The sequence below is a fragment of the Chiloscyllium plagiosum genome, unplaced genomic scaffold (assembly GCF_037043375.1).
Source record: "Chiloscyllium plagiosum isolate Xiang-an unplaced genomic scaffold, Cpla_swu_hap1 HiC_scaffold_36, whole genome shotgun sequence".
Lineage (NCBI taxonomy): Eukaryota > Metazoa > Chordata > Chondrichthyes > Orectolobiformes > Hemiscylliidae > Chiloscyllium > Chiloscyllium plagiosum.
Window position 1 is genome coordinate 52,031,768 of NW_028270174.1, and position 26,639 is coordinate 52,058,406.

Genomic DNA, 26,639 nt, shown 5'->3' on the forward strand with positions numbered 1-26,639 from the left:
ACTCGATAAAGGATTGGCAGGCTGTGTTTAATTAGGATAAATGAGAGAATCAATACTTAGACAATTAATAGTGTGCGTTTGGGTGATGTTGTAGAATAGAAGTTCCGGCGCATAATTATTTGCATGACATGTAGATCGGGTGGTAAAGGAGATGTTTATGATGCTCATTCCGTTAAGTATAGGAGTTGGGACGTCATCTTTCCGGAGCACATGACGTTGGTGAGGCATTGCCAGGAGTAGTGTGCGCAGTCGTGATTTAGGAAGAACACTGTTAAGCTGGGGAAGGTACAGTAAAGATATGTTAGGAGTAGAGATTTTGTATTTGATGGAGAAGCTGGAAAGTCTGTGGCTCGTTTTCAGTGGAATGTAGGAGATGAAGCGGTGACCTTATAGCAGGTTATAAAGTTTTAAACGGGATACATAACGTGAATGGCAGGTTTATTTTTACCTTGGATGAGGGATTTCAAAATTAGTGAACAGATGTTTAAGGTGAGAGGAGGCAGATTTAAAAAGACATAAGAGAATTTTTTAAAAATACTACTTTATAAAGAGAGTGTTTCGTGTGTGGAATGAACTTCCTGAGGGTGTGGTGGATGCGAGTACGATTACAGCATTTGAAATTTGGTTGAGCAATAGAAAAAAGCTTTCATATGGCCTTTATTAAGGTACATGAATAAGATGTTTTCGTCGTGATAAAGACAAAGCAAAGACGAATGGGACTTGTTCAATTTTCGATTCTGGTTGGCATAGACTAGTTGGGTGGAAGGGTCTCTTTCAATGTTACATAACTGCATAGCTCTATCTGAGCCTACCTGCAATGAAACAGATTATTTGAAGAGTCTGCACTCCTGTGCAGAAAATTGGCAATGATAAGATTGGCTGAATTACTTCTTTCTGTGCCATGCTGAATCTAAGCCTGGTTTCTGCAATCTCTGTTCGCCATAGTGAAAGTCAATGACTGGGATTTTTGGGAAAGTCTCTCACCGAATATTTGTATATCTGAGTTGGCTGTCAGTGTGAAATAAGCTGAGAGAATGGAGCAGGAATAGAGCTGAGAAAGATGGGGTGTTGGGTTTGGAAATTGATTTTGTTCTTCACACACCAACACACTGCAAACCTCAGCTCATTGTTTTTCTCATTGCTCCTCTTCACACACTTGCTCCATTCTATCCCAACCACCTTTGCCTTACAACATTTCCAAAGATGTTTACTTATTTCCGACTTACTACGTTTATTTGCAAGAATATTCAACAGTTTGAGAACTGAATCGAAAACAAGAAACAGAGCAGTCAGTCCAAAAGCTTTGAAAATGATTCTGCATTTTCTTGACCCATCACGAAGTGATGCAGTCCGTGTGGTGAAGCTTATCACAGATTGCCATTCATTAAGGAGTTATATGATTTTCATCCAATGATATCTGATGTCTGTGCTGATATATGAGTCAACTATTTTTGCATATCACCTTTAAAGGTACATAAACGTAGAAAATTGAAACAGGAGGAGATTGTTGTTGTGGTGATCCTGTTGCAATGTTCCCTGTAATCAGGTCTGGTCATTGCATTCAGTAGTCTGTTATTACTGTAAAGTGTCAAGTCGATATCTAAGATTACTTACAGTGTAGAAACAGGCCCTTCGGCCCAACAAGTCCACACCGCCCCGCCGAAGCGCAACCCACCCATACCCCTACATGTACCCCTTACCTAACACTACGGGCAATTTAGCATGGCCAATTCACCCGACCTGCACATCTTTGGACTGTGGGAGGAAACCGAAGCACCCGGAGGAAACCCACGCAGACACGGGGAGAACGTGCAAACTCCACACAGTCAGTTGCCTGAGGCGGGAACTGAACCCGGGTCTCTGGCGCTGTGAAGCAGCAGTGCTCACCACTGTGCCACCGTTCCGCCCACTAAATCTTAAAACTGTGAACCCCACAACTCTGGGTCTGGACTCCGTGGTCATGAGGGAATCCTTCCTATATTTAACATGATAATCATGTTAGAATTATATTAGTCGCTGTGACGTCCTACTTCTTTCTTCTAAACATCAGTGGATTTCATTCGAACCAATTCGAATTGTTCCCAAAGTTCAGTCCTGCTATCTGAAGAATCGCTTTGTTAAATATTTGTTGTGCAGTCTCCACAAGCCAAACCTGCAAATAACACTCTACATATGGCCTCATCAAGACACTGTACAATTTCAACAAGACATCCCTGTTCCTGCACTCAAATCCTCTTGCTACAAAGGTCAGCATGCCATTTGCCTCCTTTACCTCCTGCTGCACCTGCATACTTACTTTCGGTAATTTGCGTACACAGGCGCCATGAGTAGTTTCTCATTTCCCTTTCATAAATCCATGCTGACTGACTGTCCAATCCGTTGATTGGTTTCCAGTTTTAGGCTAACTGCACTTTCATTCCATGTTTCATACTTACATTTTTTAAAAAAATATGTAGTCACATCAGCTATCTTCCAATCCATTGGAAATTGCTCCAGATTCTGCAGAATCTTGAAACTTCAGATTACTTTATTTAGGTTCAAGCTCCTTGTTTCATATTAGATCCACTAACTCTTGGGCCACTTTGTTAAGTATGCTTCGGTGGAGAGTAGCATTCCTGTGATATCTTTGCTTTTAATCCTATAAACTTCACCAACACCATTCCCCAACAAATACTGATGTTTTGTTTCAGTTCTCCCTCTAATGTGCTCCACGGCAATTTAGGGATATTATTTGACATCCTTTGTGATGACAGAAGCAAAATACAGTATACAGTTAATTGATCTGCCATGACTTGAACCCACATTATAACTTCCCCTGTTTCTGATTGTAAGGGTTTGTTTCCATTAATCTTTTATTTTTTGTCTTCATCTAATGTCAGGAGAATCCACAATTAGCTTATATTTCACTGGCTTACTTATATACGTTATTTTCCCACTTAATCACTCCCTTAATCGTGCTGAAATCGGAACTTCACTCAGTCTTCAGGTATTTTGTTCTTTTTAGACACTTTCTACGCCTCTCCCTTGGATCAAGTACAATCCCTAATCTCCCTTCTTCGACATGGTAGAGTCGCCTTTCCCGTTATATTTTGTGACAGATAGGAAAGACGAACTGCTGCAATTCCTCCAAGGGATCATAGATGTTTGTCATGCAGTTAAGTTATGTTCCCCAATTTATTGTAACCTTCTCCTCCTTGTACCACCGTGATTTACTGTGTTCAGATTTTATCGCCTCGACTCAGAATCAACTCTGTCCATCTCCATCTTAATGAATATTTCTATCATTGCATATTTCAAGCTCCCACAAGGGAGCTCACACAGCTAGATTGCCAATTATTCCCTTCTCATTACACAAGTAAAATTATGTAATTAAAGTTGGCGTAGCCCCAGAGACTATAGGACCACTACCTCACTTTTCAGAGAGAGAAACGACTGATGGTGCTTTACCCTAAAGGTCACTGAGCCTCAAGGAAGGGACCAGGTTAAGAAGGTGAGAACTTCAGGGCGACATTAGCTGACACGGGGACAGAATGCGTGGTGTTCGGGGTATTCTGAATCACAAATCAACCGTCCACAAAGTTGAGCTAACTCATTTCCAAACAATATGCATTACCGCGCGGAGGAGGCTATTGGGAAGCAGGAAGTGCCGTAAGTTAAGAGATGCTGAAAAACGAGTCATGACAGATTTGGCGTGCTTCTTTCGTGGGGTGGCGTGTCAAAGCGGTCTCTGGTGCTGAATTTAAGCGCTACTCTCTATCGAGTTGGTGCTGCCGATATCACAACTCTCTACTGTCAGCACTTGTATACGAAAGGGCTACGCATCTTCTGACGGTTTTGATTTGAGTATTTGCGACTGTTGATCTCTGGGTCGTGGACATGGGTGCTTTCATTTTCTTACTGGGTCCCAGCTCTCCATTCTACTTCCATTGTGGGCAGCCTCACTCTTTCATTGATGCGTCTGTTTCCGAGGGAAACGTCTCTTCACTTCACTCCAAGTAGCTGAGACAAGTCGATCAGTGTAGGCGAATGTACGATGCATGATGTCACTTTCAAAGGTACAGGTGCCACTCCAACCGTGCAATAAAATGGCCACTTACTGAGGGAGACTGTAAGTGACGGTTCCATTCCAAATGTTGCTGAACCGAAATTAACTGATTCAGAAGGTTCTGATGGAAACCTGAGGGAAATCTCCCTGAATGTCTAACAATTCACATGGATAATGATCTTCTTGTGTGTCCATGCGGGTTGACGCAACAAACAGCTTATTCTCGGCAACTGGCATGGGGGTGCGGTTGGGCAGGGTTGTGAGTTTTCATTGCTAGACGAAAGTGATCTGTGGGAATGAAACAGTCAATCATTCCAAGAGCAGTTAGAGCTGATTGGCCGAAGATAACTTTCCCTTGTTCTGTTTCAGAAAAAAAGATAGAATTTGCCTGAAAATATCAGCAGGTCCGGCAGAATCTTGAAAATGGAAAGCAGATTTAACATTGCAGGACTAGTGACGCTTCTTAGTTCATGTCCATCTCCCTCTGCCTTTCCGCACCCTCCCTTTCAATTTACTATCTCCTGACTTCCAACTTAATCCTGAGCTTCTCTTTTATTATTTAGTCTCCGGCCATTTTGACAGTGGCAAGATTTGTTTCAGTCATATCCCATCTCAACATTTTTTTCAGCTCTGACGGGTGGTCCTCGAACTGAATAAATAACTCTGTTTCTGGGTTAGTGGTGCTAGAAGAGCAAAGCAGTTCAGACAGCATCCAAGGAGCAGCGAAATCGACGTTTCGGGCAAAAGCCCTTCATCAGAAATAAAGGCAGTGAGCCTGAAGCGTGGAGAGATAAGCGAGAGGAGGTTGGGGGTGAATAGAAAGTAGCATAGAGTACAATGGGTGAGTGGGGGAGGGGATGAAGGTGATAGGTCAGGGAGGAGAGGGTGGAGTGGATAGGTGGAAAAGGAGATAAGCAGGCAGGACAAGTCCGGGCAAGTCATGGGGACAGTGCTGAGCAGGAAGTTTGGAACTAGGGTAAGGTGGGGGAAGGGGAAATGAGGAAACTGTTAAAGTCCACATTGATGCCCTGGGGTTGAAGTGATCAGAGGCGGAAGATGAGGCGTTCTTCCTCCAGGCGTCTGGTGGTGAGGGAGCAGCGGTGAAGGAGGCCCAGGACCTCCACGTCCTTGGCAGAGTGGGAGGGGGAGTTGAAATGTCGGGCCACGGGGCGGTGTGGATGATTGGTGCGGGTGTCCCGGAGATGTTCCCTAAAGCTCTCTGCTGGGAGGCACCCAGTCTCCCCAATGTAGAGGAGACCCCATCGGGAGCAACGGATACAATAAATTATATTAGTGGATGTGCAGGTAAAACGTTGATGGATGTAGAAGGCTCCTTTAGGGCCTTGGACAAAAGTGAGGGAGTGGGTGCAGGTTTTACAGTTCCTGCGGTGGCAGGGGAAAGTGCTAGGATGGGAGGGTGGGTTGTAGGGGGGACGTGACCAGGTAGTTACGGAGTGAACGGTGTTTGCGGAAGGCAGAAAGGGGTGGGGAGGGAAATATATCCCTGTTGGTAGGGTCTTTTTGGAGGTGGCGGAAATGTCTGGGATGATTTGGTTTATGCGAAGGTTGGTAGGGTGGAAGGTGAGCACCAGGGGCGTTCTGTCCTTGTTATGGTTTAGGGGGTGGGGTCTGAGGGTGGAGTTGCGGAATGTGGACGAGATGCGTTGGAGGGCATCTTTAACCACGTGGGAAGGGAAATTGCGGTCTCTAAAGAAGGAGGCCATCTGGTGTGTTCTGTGGTGGAACTGGTCCTCCTGGGAGCGGATACGGCGGAGGCGGAGGAATTGGAAATAGGGGATGGCATTTTTGCAAGAGGTATGGTGGTAAGAGGTGTAATCCAGGTAGCTGTGGGAGTCGGTGGGTTTGTAAAAAATGTCAGTGTCAAGTCGATCGTCATTAATGGAGATGGAGTGGTCCAGGAAGGGGAGGGAGGTGTCAGAGAAGGTCCAGGTAAATTTAAGGTCAGGGTGGAATGTGTTGGTGAAGTGTTCAACCTCCTCGCGGGAGCACGAAGTGGCGCCAATGCAGTAATCAATGTAGCGGAGGAAGTGGTGCCGGTGTCATTCCGGAAGATCAACTGCTGTACATAGCCAACATAGAGACAGGCATAGCTGGGGCCCATACGTGTGCCCATGGCTACTCCTTTGGTCTGGAGGAAGTGGGAGGATTCAAAAGAGAAATTGTTAAGGGTGAGGACCAGTTCGGCCAAACGACTGAGAGTGTCGGTGGAAGGGTACTGTTGGGGACTTCTGGAGAGGAAGAAACGGAGGGCTTGGAGAGCCTGGTCATGGCGGATGGAGGTGTAGAGGGATGGTGAAGATGAGTCGATGGAGGCCGGGGAAACGGAAGTCTTGGAGGAGGTGGAGGGTGTGGGTGGTTTCTCGAACGTATTTGGGGAGTTCCAGGACTAGGGGGATAGGACAGTGTCGAGGTAGGTGGAGATGTGTTCAGTGGGGCAGGAGCATGCTGAGACAATGGGTCAGCCAGGGTGGTCAGGCCTGTGGATCTTGGGAAGGAGGTAGAACTAGGCAGTGTGGGATTCCTGGACTATGAGGTTGGAAGCTGTGGGTGGGAGATCTCCTGAGGAGATGAGGTTCTTTATGGTCTGGGAGATGATGGTTTGGTGGTGGGGGTGGGGTCATAGTCAAGGGGGCAGTAGGAAGAGCTGTCCTCGAGTTGGCGTTTGGCTTCAGCGATGTAGAGGTCAGTGCGCCAGACTACCACTGCACCCCCTTTATCCGCTGGCTTGATGATGAGGTTGGGATTAGAGCAGAGGGATTGGAGGGCTGCGCGTTGTGAGGGTGTGAGGTTGTCTCGTTACGTTACTGATGGCCAGAGACCAGGAGGTGAGGCCTTTCAGTTCATCTAGTATGCCCCGCCATGTGATCATGGCAGATGTGGGTCTCAACACCATTCTCCAGCATTCTTCCTGCAATGCATACTCTGTCTGATTTTAAAATCCAGTACGTTTTCCAACGTGGGTCTGAACCTGGCCCCCTCCGTGTATATTGGCAGCTTGTTGCAATGTTTTTGTGTGTGACCAAATTTGGTATGATGCTAGTACGGCAAACACGATCTCCCGTGAGCAAGGCAATCACCACTTGTGTTGGGGTGGGAGGGGTGGGCCTGGCCCTGCTGTGTTTCTGTGGGGGAGCTGTTATCACGTTCACCTCCAACATGAAGTATCCCTGCTTCCAATTGTCCTGCGCAAAGAACGATAGGCTTGTTTCTGAACATGGGTCGATCTTATTGCTTGCTGGTCTTGCAAGTACACTTTCCTTTTATTGTCCCAGCCCATTCCTGCCGCTGTGGTGAAAGGGAATACAAGTCCAATTAATTGTTGTGGACGATTTTCTTCCTCATCTATTCTTCCTTGTTCTGAATATGCATGGAGGTTTCCACCACGGACGGGAACTATTTTTAAAAGAGCAGTCGGCCAGCCCTGATTCTTTCTGTAGAGAAGAAGTATCAGCTTCTGCGAAAGTTCCCGTGTTCAGAGACGGGCAGAAACATTGTTGTTCCTTCCTTATGGGCGACAGGCTTCCGGATTGTGGTGGATGGGGATTTATTGCAGTCTCTTTAGCAAACCTCGAATTGAATTTAGTCGCCCATCATTACTTTAATAGTGAAAAGGAACACAATTGCAAATAATTGCTGCATGAATTCCTTTTATTCAAATTTGTCTCTGCAGTGATCCTGAATATGCACTGATGTCTGCAGTACTGGCGGCTATCCTGCTTAAGAGGGAAGGTACGAGCTCCATTTCGTCTCAGTGCCCCAGAGAAATGTTTCGCAGCCGAAATTCGCATCAGATACGGGACATCTCCGGTTCAAAACGAGGCAGAAACATCTTTGTTCCATTTTTACAGACGGTAGCCTTTTGGGTTGACGTGAACAGAGCATCCGTGTTTGATATTCTCATCAGCAAAATTGTCTTGGAATTTGCACGCTCATATCTGCTGCCGTGGTGCAAAGGAATATAATTAATTCGGATCCATTCCTGTGTGAAACTTTGTTATGTTTTATTCTCCTCGGGGAAAGAGGATAGGAGATTATGAAGGGCTTCAGCCAGAATCGTCGATTCTCCTTCTGCTCCGACCTGCTGTGCTTTTCCAAAATCACTTTCTCTGCTAATTTTCTGTCCTCCCTGTTCCTAAATATAAGTCAAATTGTACACCTTGGATGGCCGTGCTGTGTAATGCCAGTTACCGGGCATTGATCACTTCTGCACCAGTCATACCGCAATTGTTTTACATGCGAAGATTCAGTGTCACGGGGAAATCTCATTTGCTGGTGTCACAACGAACATTGGATTCTGATGTATGTTCTCTGTCAACTGCATCCAAATCTAGAGTGGGAAATGCCTGATAGGGATGTTGTCTACCGATTCTCAAACTTTGTAAAACAAAACCAGAAAACCTTAATCATGATTGGCAGCAATTCACATTTTCGTGATTTTAAGCACAGTGCACATTTACCGTTTATTCGGTCAGCAACAGGAATGAAAAGATTTACTTCCACAGATGAACTGCTTGACTCACGCTCTCATGCGGTCGCTCTGAAAACTAAGCCATGTTGGAACTGAAACTGAGGAAATGCTAGTCTTTCTTACGGATGACTACGTATCAATTTTGTTTCATTCATCTCAGAAACGTCTAAACAGGGAGGAATAGGAAATGGAGGGACATGCATTTCCCGTGAAACACCTCTTTGATTCAGTCATCAACAAGTGGCGTTAAAACGATTTAGGAGAGAGAGAGAGAGAGAGAGCAAAGAACAATAAAAAATCACGTTTTGTCACCTCGAACAAAGAAACGTAGAAATACAAAACAGGAATCAGCAGCATTTCTTCGCCCGGAGGCCCACTGAAGATGTTAATAGATTGACGAAACGAATGGAAATGAGCATTCCAATTTAGCAAGCTAGCTTACGTCCAGATAAATAGTGGGGGTGGGTGACGCTACAGTGAGTCGTGCAACCCCTAAGGTCCAGGTGGAAATGGGGATGGAGGAAACCAACAGTGATGTCCTTCTCTGGCGGTACAGAGGTGCGTGAAATGCCGAGACTGGGATCTTCAAAATCACCCGGAACACCTTCTATTGTGTGGAGCAGGGAGCAAGTTGACATTAGGGTTGGGGTTTGAGCCTCACGTGGACCAACTTGTTTTGACATGGAGAAGCAGGACTTATGGGAATATCAGGCTGGGAGCTCCAACCTCACTTGCTGCCGTTTTTACTGACATTGAGAAGGAAGCACTGAGACGTCAGGCTGTAAGGTCCAACCTCACCAGTTACAGTTCTTATTGGCATGGAGCAAGGACCATTTGAACATCATGCTTGGAGATTGAAGCACACCATAAGCAGCTTCTATTGACATTTAGAAGGGAGCATTGGGACATCTGAGTGAAAGAATGCTCAGCAATTTTAATCTGAAGTGAAATAGTCTTTAGCAGGACACATATTTGAGGATTGAGGGAATATGTTTCCCAAGGTAAATGTGTCAATTATAAAGAGAAATCCTGCAAAGGGTCAACTCGTGGAGGAGTTCAGTGGTTATCTCTGCAACCTCGAAGCGCCATTGATCGGGTCCGATTCCAGCATTGGACGACTGTCTCTGTGGAGTTTGAACATTCTCCATGAATATGTGCGGGTTTTTCCGGGTTCTCTGTTCACCTCTCACAATATAAAAATGGTCAGTTGCATTGACCATGCAAAATTGCCAATACTGGTAGGTGCATTACTCATATGGGAATGGATCTTGTGGGTTACTCTTTGAACGGTCAGTGTGCAGTTGTTTGGCCAAATGGCCTGTTTCCCGTTTGTCGGGAACTTAATCTGTGCAAAGAGAAACAGAAGCAATGTGTACGCTCTGTGACCTTTCTCATAGGCTGACTCTGCACTGAATTAAATTTACAGAAGCGAGATTTAGCTTGTTTCATATTATTGATTTTCGTGCGAACTCGCACAGGTTGCTAAAGTAATCTAAAGATCCGAAAATCAACAGACACATCTGCTGTTGTGATTACACTCGAGTTTACCTCGATTTATTTACGAAAAGTAGGGAACTGGAATTGAAATTTATCAGTTTAGCATTAATCACATTGAATGGTCGCGCAGATATAGGGTGAATGTTAGTTTCATGGGGACAGACATGTTTTCTTTGCGTCTGTTGCGTCAAAAAGTGGGGGCCATTGACGTGAAGCAGTGACAGTGATTATCTTTGCAGGTTATTCAACTTGTGAACATGAACGTTGTTGTTCATATTCCTGTTAACAGCACTGCTTTGCAGCATGATTGCATGCTGTAATATCCTGGCCAGTGGTGCAATGGGTAACGCAGCTGTCTACGAATCAGTAGATTGAAGGTTGGAATCCTCTTTGGCTCGACAGCAAGGTTTGTCTGCTTTAACAAACTGATGACGATTTGCTGAAAGGCTAAAATGTGGATTTAATTCCTGATATGCAAGTGCAAGAATCCCTTCCATAAATGTCTTGACTTTACCATGGGCACCACAGAAGTGGAAGTTGAAATAATTTGTTCTTACTGCTTTCTATTTACCAAACCTAGCTGCTCAATTGCTGCGGCTCCAGGGACTGTCAAGGACACGAAAGAAATACCCAATCTCAATTTTCAAAATCCTCAGAAACTCCTTGGGAAGCGGAATTAGAGGAGAATAAAGGCTGAAATTACGGACAGATCAGGGACTATCCAGGCATCTTCTCCTTCTGTCAGAATCCGACACATTGACACTGATGTTCTCGGGTGATTAATTGATCCGAGGCTTTGAAAGGAATCCTGTCACAGATACCATCACCACACTGTGACGCGCTCAGCTTCATTGGCAAAGAAAGCACATTTGTCCCCATGAAGCTTCCTTTCACCCTCGGTCTGTCTAGATAATTTTCACCTCCTCTCTCCTGTTCTTCCTCCATAATTCGAGGGAAACTCAAGCCGAATCCCAGCATCATATATCTCCTTTAATGTTCAGACTTTTAGATTAATTTAATGGACCGAACAAGCTTGCAGGAAATTGAATAGTATGAAAAAAAGATTTTTTAAAAACCCTTCCAGAAAGTTAACGGACTGTTGAGTCAGACAGGTAAAAACAATGACTGCAGATGCTGGAAACCAGATTCTGGATCAGTGGTGCTGGAAGAGCACAGCAATTCAGGCAGCATCCGAGGACAGGCAAAATCGACGTTTCGGGCAAAAGCCCTTCCCTGATGAAGGGCTTTTGCCCGAAACGTCGATTTTGCCTGTCCTCGGATGCTGCCTGAATTGCTGTGCTCTTCCAGCACCACTGATACAGAATGTTGAGTCAGACATACGAGAAATGTCAGAGAGCGATAAAATTAAATAATTTTCTCACTGTATAGATACTCCTACACTAGCTCAATCTTACCAAAATGTTTATTTACAAATGAGACAATACCCTGGGGCAGATCCTCCATCAATTCACAATCATGTCTGCTGCCAGGAACTATTTCAATTGTGATTAAAATAGCTCAAGTTCTTTTCCCCCAGACCAGTGCTCCCTGTGCCCATATCAATTGAAGCGTCTCCAGGTGAGGTTCGACCTCCCAGCCCGATGTCCCAATGCTCCCTTCTCCATGTGAACAGTGGTTGCTCCAGCTGTGGTTGGAGCTTCTAACCTCAGCGTTTCACGCGCGTCTGTGCTTTCATAGAAGGATTGCGTGCTCATGGATTTCGTCACCAGACAACAGAGTAGATACAAGCATTCATTCCACTCCCCATTTCCGATTAGATCTTCGCCTCTGCGCCACTCAGTTTCTCTGATTCCAGACCTGGGAACCGGTGTGATGTGAGCGTGCAACAATATTTACTTCCTTGTCTCATGGTTCTGGTAAAGTAACGATGTGAAACTGCGGTGTTACCGAACACTGCATTTCGACAATACCATGCACTATCGCCTGTACATTTAATCGTTTGTAGGAACTTATCCGATTCAGTCTTCAACATTCTCAATGATGGAAGCTCCACAGTCTGTGAGGACATCGAAGAAGAAGATTCAACCCAATCTCAATCCAATATGAGGCAACTTTTCTTGTGCATGTGCTGCCGTTCCTCACCTATCTATACCATTGCATTTTTTTGCTTTTTACATCGTGCTATTTCACGTGATCATATCGTGGTTCGCACTCTGCGTTGTGGCCGCAGCAAATTCCGCTGATTTCCGAGTAGAGGCAATGCACATTTGTTCAATTTTATGCCACATCACCTGTGCGAAACAAACACCGAAAAGAATTATCCCATTGTTAACGGGAAGATACTCTCCAGTCTGCTCTCTGACATCATTGCGTGTCATATATCAGGATTCAAATTCACCCAATATCGGAGATTTCTCTCCCTTTCACAATCACTATAACCCATTTCCGTCACTCTTCCCATGTCACAGATACATTACACTGTCTAACACTCACTTTCACGTTGACCCCATAAAGTCTGTGCTGCAGCTGTCACTGTTGCTCGGTGAACGTGCCCCAATATCAACATCAGGTTCTTCAAACATTCAATGCAATCAGATATGGTGGCTGCATGACCAATCCTCCTGTATAGTGTTGTTTTTGCATGGACAAGAGATTATTGAAGCATCAGGTTCACGAAAAAGGCACTGAACAGTATCGAAGGGAAGAGATTTATTTGAAAAGACCAATTTCGGTGGTTTCTACACATTTGGTTCATATCATCATTCGGCTCTCGCGAGGGTATTGTATACAATTCTGCAATTCACATTATAGAAGCGATATTACAGTAATCAAAACGGTGCAGAAGTGATTTGTCAATATGTTGTCTGGATTGAAGAAGTGCTGCTATTAAAGAGTTTCGACAGACTTGAGTTGATTTCTTGAGAGCAGGGAAGATTGAGAGGAAACATGATTGAGAAGTCGAAAATAATGAGGGGTTTGAATTTGGCAGATTGAATGAAACGTTTCCCTTTGATGGAGGCGTCAATCACCAGGGAACCGTAGAATTAAGTTAAGAGGCAAGAATGTTTGAGTAGATGCAAATGAAAACTTCATCAGACAGCGAGTGTTTGGAATCTGGAACTCACTGCCTCTCACTGTCGAAGTAGCAGAAACCCTAATAACCTTCTGAGATGTTCATGTGTGAATTTGTAATGCTTAAAGCATACAAGGCCAAAGGATGGAAAATGGGATGAGGAGAGTCAAGCAGTTATTTTTAACAAGAAGACGCACAAAGACCTGGGAGCGTGGGAGCTCTGACCTCCTCTGTCGTGTGTTATTTATTATCTTCACATGTCACGTGGGATTCCAGAGTTCATTTCCTTGCTGGCACAGCCCGACCTGATTTGGAGTTTCAAGGTTTGTTTAAAGATTTGTAATTCAAGTGCAGGTTGCGATTTTGAGGATTTTTGGCGGTTTTGGGCAGTTGGTTTGCAGCCGTTTCTTCCGCATTCTCGGCGACATCTTCAGGGCTGCTGAGAGTCCTGTGAAGCGTGGCTGTCCTGTGGCGTTTGGAATTGATTTGAGTTTATTCCCACTGCTTCCGTTTGTCAGTACTGGTAGTTCGTTGCAGGTCCCGGTATGTTGGGTTTAGCTCAACGAGCTTGTTGATGGAGTTAATGGATGGGTGGTTTCCTTCGAGAAATTTTCTGGCCGCCCTCTATTTGGCTTGTCCTATTATTTTTGTGTTGCCCCAGTCGAACTTGTTTTTCTCGTCGACTGTGTGTATTGCGACAAGGGAATCTAGCTGTGTTGTTCACTGGCTCCTGCAGAAATGCTTTGCCAACAAAAGATATTCCCGCATAATCCTTGCAGACAAACAACGCTCGTGGAACATGCCATGAGCCGACACATTAAGCACTCTACCTTATATATGAAATAAATCTCAGAACTGACAGCCACTCTCTTCTGACCATTCAGATTTATGAGAGAGCATAAATCCAAAGCCAGGTTCAGCCAACAACTCACCAGAACAAATCACCATTACCCTGCATGTGCAGTGCACATGTAGATAAACAATGTTCCAAGCAAGGAGTGCAGAAAAGATTGTAAAGGACCAAGAGACAGGCAAATCCAGAGCCGCATTCATGAAGAACAACTTACCCCTAAACGCCAACGCGAGGTGTCCCCAGTAGGTGTACTCAGGGCACTGAGTTTCTCTGATTCCGCGCCTGGGAGCTCGGATTATATGACAGTCTGTGGCAGTGGAGAGTTTGTTGCTGGAAAAGGACAGCATGTAAGGCAGGATGCAAGAAGCAGGAGAATCGACGTTTCGGGCATGAATACTTCATCAGGTTTATACCCAAAACGTCGATTCCCCGGCTCCTCGGATACTGCCTGACCAACTATTCTTTCCGGTACCACACTCACTTTTCTCATCTCCAGCACATAGAGTCCTCACTTTCTCCTCCGTCTGCAGCAGTCGTTAGTTCTTTGTTTGAGGGAACTGCTGATGTCACCAGTGTAAACTTCGATTGCTGATTGAGAAATACAGACAGGTCCATTGCCAAAAAGAGCATTTCTGTTGTTTTTCAGGTTCTATGCCTCGCACGACTTCTGGCAGTGTAGTTTTATGGAGTTTCCTGGCGGTTCGGTATGTGCGTTTGTGATCGTACAGTTGTCACTACCCTGAGATGTGGCTGCAGTCATCTGCGTTAGCAACCCAGTGTCGATTACTGCTGTTTTGCGTTGCTCTTCGTGTGTGCATAACTAACACAGTAATCAATCAATTGACAGTGTCAGAAGGCAGACAGACGTGGGAAATGTCGAGGTTTGAGTGACATTTGTACAACGTTTAGCGGTTACCTAGAAGCAGTAGATAAGAACGTTGAGTTCTTTTGCGGAGTGACGAGGAACAGTGAGGGAAATATGTCACCTGAGTTTACTCACAGGGTCCACAATGCAACATAAAACTTACTAAAAGTGAGGAAGACAAAAATGTTGGCAGTAATCATGGATCTCCTGACTTCCACTCCCGAGCTCCCACCATTCCAACTCCCGGGTTGATTGTAAACAAATTTTACAGAATCATACACATTAAGGTTGTCCAATAGAACGGCACAGTCTTTTCTTGGTCTTGGTTTTATAGTTTCGATTTATAGTTATTTTTTTCGGGAAACCATCTCTTTAATTGCAAGCTTTCGGAAAGGAGGCCATACGGTTGGTCAGAAAAAAAAGACACAAAACTTTGTGTTAGGCACAAGAACTCCCAGATTCCTCTGTCCTACACATTTTTTCTACTTTCCCTCTATTTTCATATGCTCTGCTTTTTGACTCTTCCAACCTGACACTCCCGACATGAAACTTAATCTGCAAAGTTCCCCCCCCATTCACTCAAACTATATATATGCCTTCGCAGATTCCCACGTCCTCATCACAACATGCTCTCCCATTATTGTCTATCGTCAGCAAACTTGGATATATTCACAATGCCACTTTCTGCATGCTATGAACAGAGAGATACAGAACTGAAGACTTAGAACATAGAAAAATACAGCGCAGTACAGGCCCTTTGGCCGTCGATGTTGCGCCGATCCATGCCCACCTAACCTACACTAGCCCACTATCCTCCATATGCCTATCCAATGCCCTTTTAAATGCCCATAAAGAGGGAGAGTCCACCACTGCTACTGGTAGGGCATTCAATGAACTCACGACTCGCTGAGTAAAGGACCTACCCCGAACATCTGTCCTATACCTACCACCCCTTAATTTAAAGCTATGCCCCCTCGTAATAGCTGACTCCATACGTGGAAACTTGACTATACCCCGTCTTGGCAGATCTCTCTGTTATAAATAAGTACACGTATTTGCTACCCTCAGGATGTGAGAACAGCCTCCTCATCTCTGTCTTAATTGGTTAAAGCCTTCTCCTGACATTTGGACCACCTGTCCGATACTATCCTGGATCGCAATCAGAGCTGAACAAACGCCAAAAGGCATAAACTCACTGGCGTCTCCCGCGTCAGTTCTGAGCATTTGTAGCATTTTCTTTTTGACCTCTGGTTGAACAAACTGCCCTGATTTGCACATTAGTGTTGACAACGCCACATGTGCTTCAAGTTTCCTTGAGTGCCTGTGACGCAGATAGTGCTGAAAGGCACTATAAAAATACTATGACATCTTCATTTCTCGATCCATTACATTATTACTAATCTCTCTGCTCATAAAATGCATCCTTCCCAAGCACTCTGTCTCTCATCAATATGTGTCGTTCAATCCAATTTCCTATCAGCCTCCTCCATTGTAATCAATTACAGGGGACCCAAAATTTTGGAATAATTGCGCAGACAGAACAAACCGAATAGTGTCCTCACGTTTTCTGTTGGAAGCCCCAATTTCATGAGAAATATTAAGCAGTGTCTCAGGGTTATAGTTGTGGCTGAGTGGTTAAGGCGATGTATTAGATATCCATTTGTGGTTCCCCGCGCAGGTTTTAATCAAACGACCATGTTTCCTTCACTGTTGCTTTTAAAAGGCTTTCGTGGATGAGGTCTCCCTCAAACTACAGAAAGTCCGTCTCAATAACTCCACATTTTGTCAGGTCTGCTCATTTATTGACATGTAGGAAACTTGGGTTCTGAAGCAGAAACGGACCTGACTCAAAAACATCGCTCTGTTCCTCCAACCACAGACAATATCAGACCTGTGGGGTTTATTTCGAATTCGCAAAGTTTATTCAACACAAATGCTGTTTTCCATTAAGTGTCCTCAATTCCAGTCCGCTGGTGAGTTGCACTGGTCAGAGGCAAAATTTCCTCCTGATCATCAACCCTCCCATCCCAATGATGTCTGCTCCCTCCAACATCATTGTAAATTTCCCCAGGAAATCTCCCGTTAACCTTAGTTGCTTCGAAGAGAACGTTCCCAGAGTCGGGAATTTCTCCACAAAATATTATTTCCTCACCTCTGGACCTTGTGCAAAGCAAAAGATTGTGAAAAAGATGCTGGGAAAATGTTGCTCGTCAAAAATTATCAAGAAGCCAAACAGAAATTCCAGTCTCCAGATTTGTGAATCTTTAGACATTACTCGGGAGGTGGATTCAGAGGAGAATGGAGGGTGAACTGTCCAACTGAGCAGAGACAGGCCCGACACCTTCCCATGCTTTTAGAGGCTGATACGTTGAGTCTGATATTCTTGAGAAAAGAAACAATGTGAAACATTGAAAGGACACCCGTTCTTGCACGTCAGGAATTCAAACCTCATCTCGGCTCCGGCACAATGAGAAAACATGGGAACAGAAAACGCACTGAAATTTTCTAAGGGAGTCGTTCCCAGTTGTAGTCGAGCTGGTTCCCAGTGACATGGAGGCGCCTGCAGAGAGTGGGATCAGACTGGTCTCTACTTTCCACAATGAATGTTCCAGACTTTAGAATGGATAAGTAAAACTGATAAACGGCATTTAAAGGCCATGCAACAGCTTGGATCGACTAACCGCCTGCTTTATGAGATGCTATACAAGGATTGTTCCCTACTCTCAGTGCTTTGGGTCAGCGCGATCGGCTGGTAATCGAGAGGGTGGTAGGTCGCACCCACTCATGGATGGAGTTGTCGCTGTACTTACTACATCTAGTTCCTTTGCTGCGTAGTTTTAGGTTTTTAATCAGGTCAGGGATATATCACCCAAACGGAAACCTTACCAAGTGAGGAACCATGACAGCGTTTCTGTATTGCTTTTGTGATCAACAAGGGGCTGTGGATGCCGTGAATCAGAAATAAAACCAGAAACTGCTGCAGAAACTCAGCAGGTTTTCTGAATCTGTGGGGGAAAACAGAGTTCGAACAACTTTCTGAAGAAGCTCTGAATCATTGTCTCTATTTCTCTTTCCACAGATGCTGCCAGACGTGTTTAGTTTCTCCTGATATATCTGCTTTTGAGTTTTACTGAGTATCCATTCCAACTATCTGGATTGGTCACACAGACCATACATTCCTCGACGTTTAACAGTGTCGAAGCTGTAGTGATTGAAATGAAACAAAACTAAGAATGATGCACGGTCCGTCAGCTCCACAGGGAGAGAGGACTGGCAAACCAGTTCTTCTGCATTGCTTCTGCAGTGGCTGCCAAGTGGGTAAGGTGATGGGCTTTAAATCCACTACGTTTTTGTCGTACTGTTTCACATCTTGCTGACTGTAATTGAGAGCCGAGAGTAAAGTGGAAAAGAGCTTGTTCTCTGCTTTCTTGTTTGGGATTGAAGTCACTGAATAGGGAAAAACGCACATAGCTGAAAATGTGTCGCTGGAAAAGCGCAGCAGGTCAGGCAGCATCCAAGGAACAGGAGAATCGACGTTTCGGGCATAAGCCCTTCTTCAGGAAAAACCCACATAACCCAGATTAGGAATGTTGAGAATCTGGTACCCATCGCAGGTCAGGGTTGAACAAGCAGAAACCTCCAGAAGAGGTGAGACTCATTTAATTTACACATCCATTACTGACTTCATTTACACCTCTGAGCCAAGTGCTGCAAAATGAGTTAAGAACAGTTAGGGGATTACCTGAAACTGGTGCAGACCTGGTGCGCCAAAGCGCATTTTCTGTGCTAGTGACCTCCATGACCAGCAGTAGGGAGCTCAGTTTGTGAAGTAACAGGAATTTCTTTGCTAAATGTCCCAGAGCGATGAAGGGTTTGAACTACTCTCTCCTGACCTGTCTGTCAGTCACGGCATCCATTGGGAAATTTCAATAGTTAATAACTAGTATGGTGCACATTCCTGGTATCAATCTACAGGATAATTAGGAAGATAATATCCTGCTGTCACATTATCCAGCTGTGTGTAAGCCCTTGTGTGTAGCATTTCCTGGCTCTGCTTTCGAAATAAAGATCGCCTGCATTATCTGTCGCTTGTTTGTATCATGCAGCTCATTGAGCATGGAGTTGGATGTTCTGAGGAAGCTGGAATTATGACAAGGACAGAAACAGAAAGAGACGAGACTTGAAAGTGCTTCGAGTTTGCGTGTGTCGGTTGTTTTTAGTATTGAATGACTGGTGACTGCTATCCTGTCAGATCTCCGGAGTCGCAGAGGCTATTTGGGTGGAATTTGTAAATTTAAAGTTACACACGAGCAGCGTGTTGGACCATTTCAACTCAGTTTCAATTTCATACCCCAGCTCACCGCAATGGTTCCCATTTTCTGGACAATTGGCTCGTGTTCCGCGTGAAGCTTCCTTTTCCCAGAGAAACTTGCAGACGTGAAGCACATAACGCTGAGGCCTCAGTCACTGTCGGGGATGTGCCTGTGTGTCTGCCTTTGTGAGTGAACATGAGAATAAATTTCCTCAACGGGGTTACAACGTAATATGACCATGTTAAATTTCAGTCCCATTGATGTGTCATTTAAAATTACAGAGAGATTATCATTGACATTTGCCCTGGAAACATCAAAACGCGTCAGCTTATGGGCCAAATGCGGCAAACTCGGACTAGAATACGTGGACGTCTGATGACCTGCGCTGCACGGTGGACGAATTATGCTTTTCTCCCACGCTATTAAATGTCGAGAATAGAGACAAACTGATCTGACGAGAAAACCTATTTACAATCTGGATAAGGCTTGTACTGTCCACTCTACTACCAATCTTGATGTCATCTGCAAACTCACTGACCATACTTTCCATGTTTCAATCTGAATCATTTGTATGAATGAAAAACGAAATGGGCTCAGCATTGATCCCTGTGGAACACAGCTGGTAACAGTCCTCCAGTCTGGAAACTACCCTCCACCACCGCTCCCAGCCTCCTACCATTAAACTAATTTTATATCTAATTGGAAAGTTCACCTTGAATTCTATGTGATCTAACTTTAAAAAATAACCGACCAAGTGGAAACTTTTGAAAGGATTAATTAAAGTCCAAGTGAACAATGCCGACCACTTAGTCCTCATGAATATTCTTGGTTACATCCTCAAAATGCCCAACCATGTTTGTGAGACACAAATGACGTCGCACAAAACCATACCGATAATCCCTATTCATTAAACCTGTCTCAAAATACTTATAAATCCTATCATTCAGAATTGCTTCCAACAACTTACCCACGACCTTAGCCGCCTCACAGGCATACGGTTTTCAGTTTTCGCCATTCATCCCTTCCTCAACAAAACCACTCCCCATTTATTCGGCACATCACTCAAAGTAATAGATAATGCAAATATTTCCACCAAGTGCCCAACAGTTTAGATTAGATTACATTACAGTGTGGAAACAGGCCCTTCGGCCCAACAAGTCCACACCGACCCGCCGAAGCACAACCCACCCATACATTTACCCCTTACCTAACACTACGGGCAATTTAGCATGGCCCATTCACCAGACCTGCACATCTTTTGACTGTGGGAGAAAACCTGAGCACCCGGAGGAAACCCACGCAGACACGGGGAGAACGTGCAAACTGCACACAGTCAGTCGCCGGAGGCGGAAATTGAACACGGGTCTCTGGCGCTGTGAGGCAGCAGTGCTAACCACTGTGCTACCGTGCCACCCACTACTTCCCGAATTTCCCATGAAGCCCTGGGTGCACGAGATCAGATCCCAGAGAAATATCCAACTTTATATTATCCAATTCATCTGGAACTTGCACTATTCAATACGAACTATTTTCAGAACATCAATGTTTGTAGCCGCCATTTCGTTCTCCAATGTATAAACTAATGCGAAATGAACATTCAATATCTCTCCCATCCTCTGAGGTTCAAGACAAATGTGAGCTCTTAAGTCTTTCAGGGATCCTACTTGGTGTCTAGCTCTGAATGTACTTATAAAATCTCTTTAGATTATCCTTAACTTTATGTGCTAAGGCTATCCAATATGCTCGCTTTGCCTTCATGATTTTCTTTGAAGAATGCCCCTTCACGCCTTATAGTGATCAAGAGATTGACTTGAGACTGCATGTTTACATAGGAACTGTGATTTTTAAAAAATAAATTCTAAGACGACGAGTCCTTCACCCCTGCGATCAACGTGTTCTAGTTGAATCCCGACAAAGTGGGAACAGGCAATTCAGCCCAAGAAGAACCCATGAAACATGCGAAGATCATTGCACTCAAACTCACACCTCTACTCGATTCCTGTAACTCTGCATTTCCCACAGCCAAATGACGTCAACTACACATCTTTCCTCTGTGGAGGAAACCCAGACAGACACGGAAAGAATGCGAAAACTGCAGACGGTAGCCTGAGAAGAAATTAAACCAGCGTGGCTGAGGCTGGAAGACAGCAATGCTCTCCACTGAGTCAGCTATTTTAAACCTCCTATCAACCATTCATAACATATCTTCCCTTAGACATGTGGCTAAAAGCTATTCCCGATGATACAAATGCGTGTGACGACACCCTCTTATCGCGTCAGTTGCAAACCTTTGCGGTTGGTTTTGAAATCGCTTGAACGAATGCCGACATTACATTTATCTTCCGAACAGACAACAAAACCTGCATGTTAAACATAAGAGAAACCTTAACTAGATCTCTCAAGTGCCTTTCAACTATAGATCTCTGAAGCCTTTTCCCGTCACAAAGTAGTCTATGCCTCTAATCATTCCATCACTCGATGACCTCACACTTATCCACACAGTGTTCTAACTGCAACCTTTTTTATCCAAGCTCTCAGCCCGTCCACGTAATTCTGCAGCCTGCCCGCTTCCTCAATACGATCTGTCCCTCCACATGTCATTGAGTATTCTGCAAATGGAGCAACAACACTCTCAGTTCCTTTGACCCGATCATTCATGCATAACGGGAATAGTTGTGGTGCCAAAACTGACCCCTGCTGATCTCCACATGTCACGCGCTGCCATCCTGGAAAAGACCCTTTCACCCAATTGTCTGCCTTCCGCCAGTCAGCCAGAACTCAAGCCATGCCAGTAGTTTGTCCCTAACACCATAGCCTATCATTTTGCAGGTTCTGATATAGAACCTTGACAAATGCCTGCTGGAAATTCATGCTGACCACATTCACAGAATAGACCTTTTCTCATTTCCTCATTACCTCCTCATAGAATTCTAACACATTTGTCCTTGAGAAACTGTGTTGATGCTTCAAGTAATATGTAATCCCACCTTTACACTAACCTCTCATATGGTACTTAATACGAAATTGATTTGTTTGACATTTATTTAAAATAGTAAAACTTTGCTTTCAGTCCTGAATGTCATCAACAACAAAGTACAATCGCAGTTGATAAATGTAAAATCTGCGCTGTCTCAGCAGGCTCGATGAATGAGTGAATTCATTCCCCCAGTGGATCTTTCTGCCGTCTCAGCAGGGTCGATGAGTGAGCTAACTGTTATTTTTTCTAATGAAGCAGGTAAATACGTTCTGCCCACTGCAAACTCTCTGGTGTATTGAGAGTTGAGATCATCGCCGGAACCTCGTCCCACAATGAAAACAATTGAAATGTCTCTCATCCTGTGAAAATGTCGATGGAACATCAGTCCTGCAGAGACTGGAGAGCACATCCCACACACTAGATATTTGACAGGTCTCTTTTCAAGATGAAGGCGTTCATGATAAAACGATCACAAGGAACTTATGTAGTGATTCCCACAGTGTAAGCATTTAAAATGTGTCTTCTTTGTGAACACGTTGATGCCATGTCAGTCCACAGGAACATTTACAGCACTTCCATCGGTCTGGGCGTTGAAAAGACGTGTTTATAATGTTGTTGGGACTTTATATCACTCGGACATTTGCAGTACGTCCGTTAGTTGTGGAATTAAAGATGTCTGTCCTCCGGGTGAGCACGTGGATCTGACGTCAGGTCCCAAGAAGTTTTCAAGCACTCTCATTCGTGTGAGCACATTTCCCATGCATCAACTACACAGTGGAATGATAACATTTTCCAAAGTCTGGTCAGATAAAAGGTTTCTCATTAGTATGAGCACAGTGTTGGATAATCCAATCATTGGACGTTTTAAAGCATTTTCCGCATTCTAGACATTAAAATGATTTCTCCTCATTGTGACCAAGCGGGTTTCACAGAAGGTCCGAGAAGGAGTGTATCCCTTCCCACACACTGAGCTTGTTCCAGGTGTCATTGCTTTCATGGGGTTCCAGCTCTGATGGAGAAATGAATGTACACATGTCTACAGTCTCACCTAAATATGACTGCAATTGTAGTTGTGAGTTCTGATGATAGCAGAAGCCATGTCCACACACACAAGTGAACAATTCTCTCCCGGTATAAACGGAGTCTTTTCCTTCCACGTTTAAACTCTGATCAAAGTTCAATTTGAGAGAAAATGCGCAACTTCATCAGATCATGGTGGAGTGATTTTTGAAAAAGATCTTTCCCTTCTAATATGCTGTGAAATTGATGTAGTATATTTTTAAGAATGAAGAGAATGAGAGAGAGTCTATCACAGACTCTGGATTGTGCCTGAAGATAGGGATTGAAATTAAGAGATGTAGACAACAAGAATTTGACCGGACGTTTGCAAGAATCTTTCATAAAGACAGCCTCCACTACTGAGAAGGAGAAGGTCAACAGTTGGATGTTAATCCCATCAACTCATTGTTCGCTTGAGGTCAAACACTGTCCGGACTTGTCCGATATCCTGTCCTGTTGAAGCAGATATTTCCTACAATTGAATCATGCAAAACTGAGGCCTCTGCCTTCAGTCCCCAACACAAATCCACTGCTCCGCCACTGAGTAGAGAGTGTGGTCTTGGAAAAGCACAGCAGGGCTGCCAGCATCCGAGGAGCAGGAGAATCGACGTTTCTGGCAAGAGCCCTTCATTAGGAATGAGGCTTGTGAGCCGAGGCGGTAGAGAGACAAATAGGAGGAGGCAAGATATCTGGGAGTGTGATAGGTGGGTTGTGGTGTAAAATTCCAAGCAGTGGAATGTGGTGAAACGGTTAAAAATTATGTCCCAATGCATGTGTGAATCTAACCGGAATGGAGGTGTTGTTTAGTCCCGTGTGAATCTTATTACACACCTCCCCGTGTGAATCTTCTTATCTGTATGTAACCAGAATGGAATGTGTTTTTTAGCCTTGCTCTGCTGTTCACATGAATGTTTATATCTGGAAAAGAGTATATCAGCTGGAAAAGTCTCCAGTTCGGTGAGTCTGCTCCGGGGTTACGTTTAACCGCCGAGCGTGGGTTGTTGGCAACCGCTCTACGAGAACTGACGGCTCCCAGTTCCGGTAACATGTAGAGTGAGTATAAGCCAGACCCGTTGTGCGACGCTGCGGGGAATAAAATGCCCATATTCTAGCAGTCTCGCCTCTTGGTCGTTTGTTCTGTGTCAGACTACTCTCCTACGAACCTGACCTTGAGAATTTTTTAAAACATTTGGCGTAGTCGGCAGGATCAATCGCAATTGAGGAGAGATTTTGATAAAGAACAATGTTTTGGAAAAAGACTAAGAAACCAGAAGAACAAACTGTGGAGGTCCCGACCGTCCCGGGATGGCATGGATGTGGGCATGTACGTGGCAGTTTGTTTGAGAGAGGATCCCAGTCCTGCCGAAGAACCCCTTGCCTGGGGTACAGTGGAGGATGTGGGCATGTAAGCGGAGTTAACAGAATTGAATGGGATTGAACTGAACTGAACTGAGTGGAACTGAAGTGAATCAAATTGAACGGAACAAAATGGAACTGAGCTAAATTGAATTGAAATGGACGGAACTGAATTGAACACAATTGAATTGAACTGAACAGACCTGAACTGAGCTGAATTGAACTACACTGAATTGACTGAACTGAAATTAACTGAACCGAATTGAACTGAATTAAGCATAATGTAACACATGTATTGGGCCAAGCAGTGGAATGTGGTGAAACGGTTAAAAATTATGTCCCAATACATGTGTGAATCTAACCGGAATGGAGGTGTTGCTTAGTCCCGTGTGAATCTTATTACACACCTCCCCGTGTGAATCTTCTTATCTGTATGTAACCAGAATGGAATGTGTTTTTTAGCCTTGCTCTGCTGTTCACATGAATGTTTATATCTGGAAAAGAGTATATCAGCTGGAAAAGTCTCCAGTTCGGTGAGTCTGCTCCGGGGTTACGTTTAACCGCCGAGCGTGGGTTGTTGGCAACCGCTCTACGAGAACTGACGGCTCCCAGTTCCGGTAACATGTAGAGTGAGTATAAGCCAGACCCGTTGTGCGACGCTGCGGGGAATAAAATGCCCATATTCTAGCAGTCTCGCCTCTTGGTCGTTTGTTCTGTGTCAGACTACTCTCCTACGAACCTGACCTTGAGAATTTTTTAAAACATGGGTTGAGGTGGGGGGAACGGTGATAGGTCGGAAAGCAGGGTGGAGCGGATCGGCGAGAAGGAAGATCGACAGACAGGAAAATTCATGAGAGCAGTGCCAACTTGGAACAATCGAACTGGGATAAAATGGCGGAGAAGAAATGAAAAATATATTGAAGTCCACATTGATGCCGTGTGGTTGGAGGGTCCCAATGTGAAAGATGAGGCCCTCTTCCTCCTGGCGTCTGGTGGTAAAAGTATAGCGATGGTGGATGCCTAGGAACTGCATCTACTTGGCTGGGTGGGAGCGAGAGTTGAAGTGCTCGTCCACAGGGCAGTGATGTCGTTTGGTGTGGGTGTCCCGGTGATGTTCTCTGAAGGGCACTGCAATTAGGCATCCTGTCTCTCCAATGTAAAGTAGACTGCATTGGGAGCAACGGAAAGAGTAAATGTCATGTGTGGAAATGCAGGTAAAACTCTGATGGATGTGGAAGAATCCTTTAAGTCTTTGGACGGAGTTGAAGGCGAAGGTTTGTTGTGAATTTTGCAAATCCTGTGATGGAATGGGAAGGTGCCTGGAGGGGAGGCTGGTTTGGTTGGTGGCGTGGACCTGACAAGGAAATCACGGAGGAATGATCTTCACAGAAGGCGGCTGGTGGTGGGGAGGGAAATACATGTCTGCTGTTGGCGTCCGTTTGCACGTGGCAGAAATGGCGGAGGATGATATGATGTCAACGGAGGTTGGTGGGATGGAAGGTGATGACCAGGGGAATTCTGCCTTCGTCATATTTGGAGGGGTGGGTCTTGAGTGCGGAGTTGCTGGAATTGGATGAGATGCGCAGGAAGGCAGCATTGGCCACGTTGGTGGTGAAATTGCCTCACCACTGGCTCAATTTCTCGTTGACAGTTGTCTGAGTCTGAACCAGTCACCTCATAACCATGGTGAGATACTTCACCAAGTCTGCACACTTGCACGGCATTAACATCATACGTCTCTTCGACGTCTCTGCTCTTCAGCAGCTCAACCTCTATTTCATTCCTTTCGGCTAAACAATCCGAATGCACTTCCATCCGTCCTCTCATATTACCTCACTACTCTGGTCAAATGTCCTCTGCCTCTATGCATGCGTGTACTTGATCCCTATGCAGTGTTTTATTGTCACTTATTTGAATGACGTTTTAGCACCGCCTTTTTTCCCAACCGTGTGCTGCTGCCTTCGCAGCTTTACATTCCCACACGAGCTCCCACATGGTGGAAGGGAAGGGGTTGCGTGTTGTTCACCGAATGATGCAATCCTGAGGTCTTCGAACAAATATGATGCACGTGGGAGTATTCACAACAGTGGTTGTTCACCCATCACAGCTCAGCAAATTCTTAAAGTTTTTCGTCATTTTATTCAAATCTTT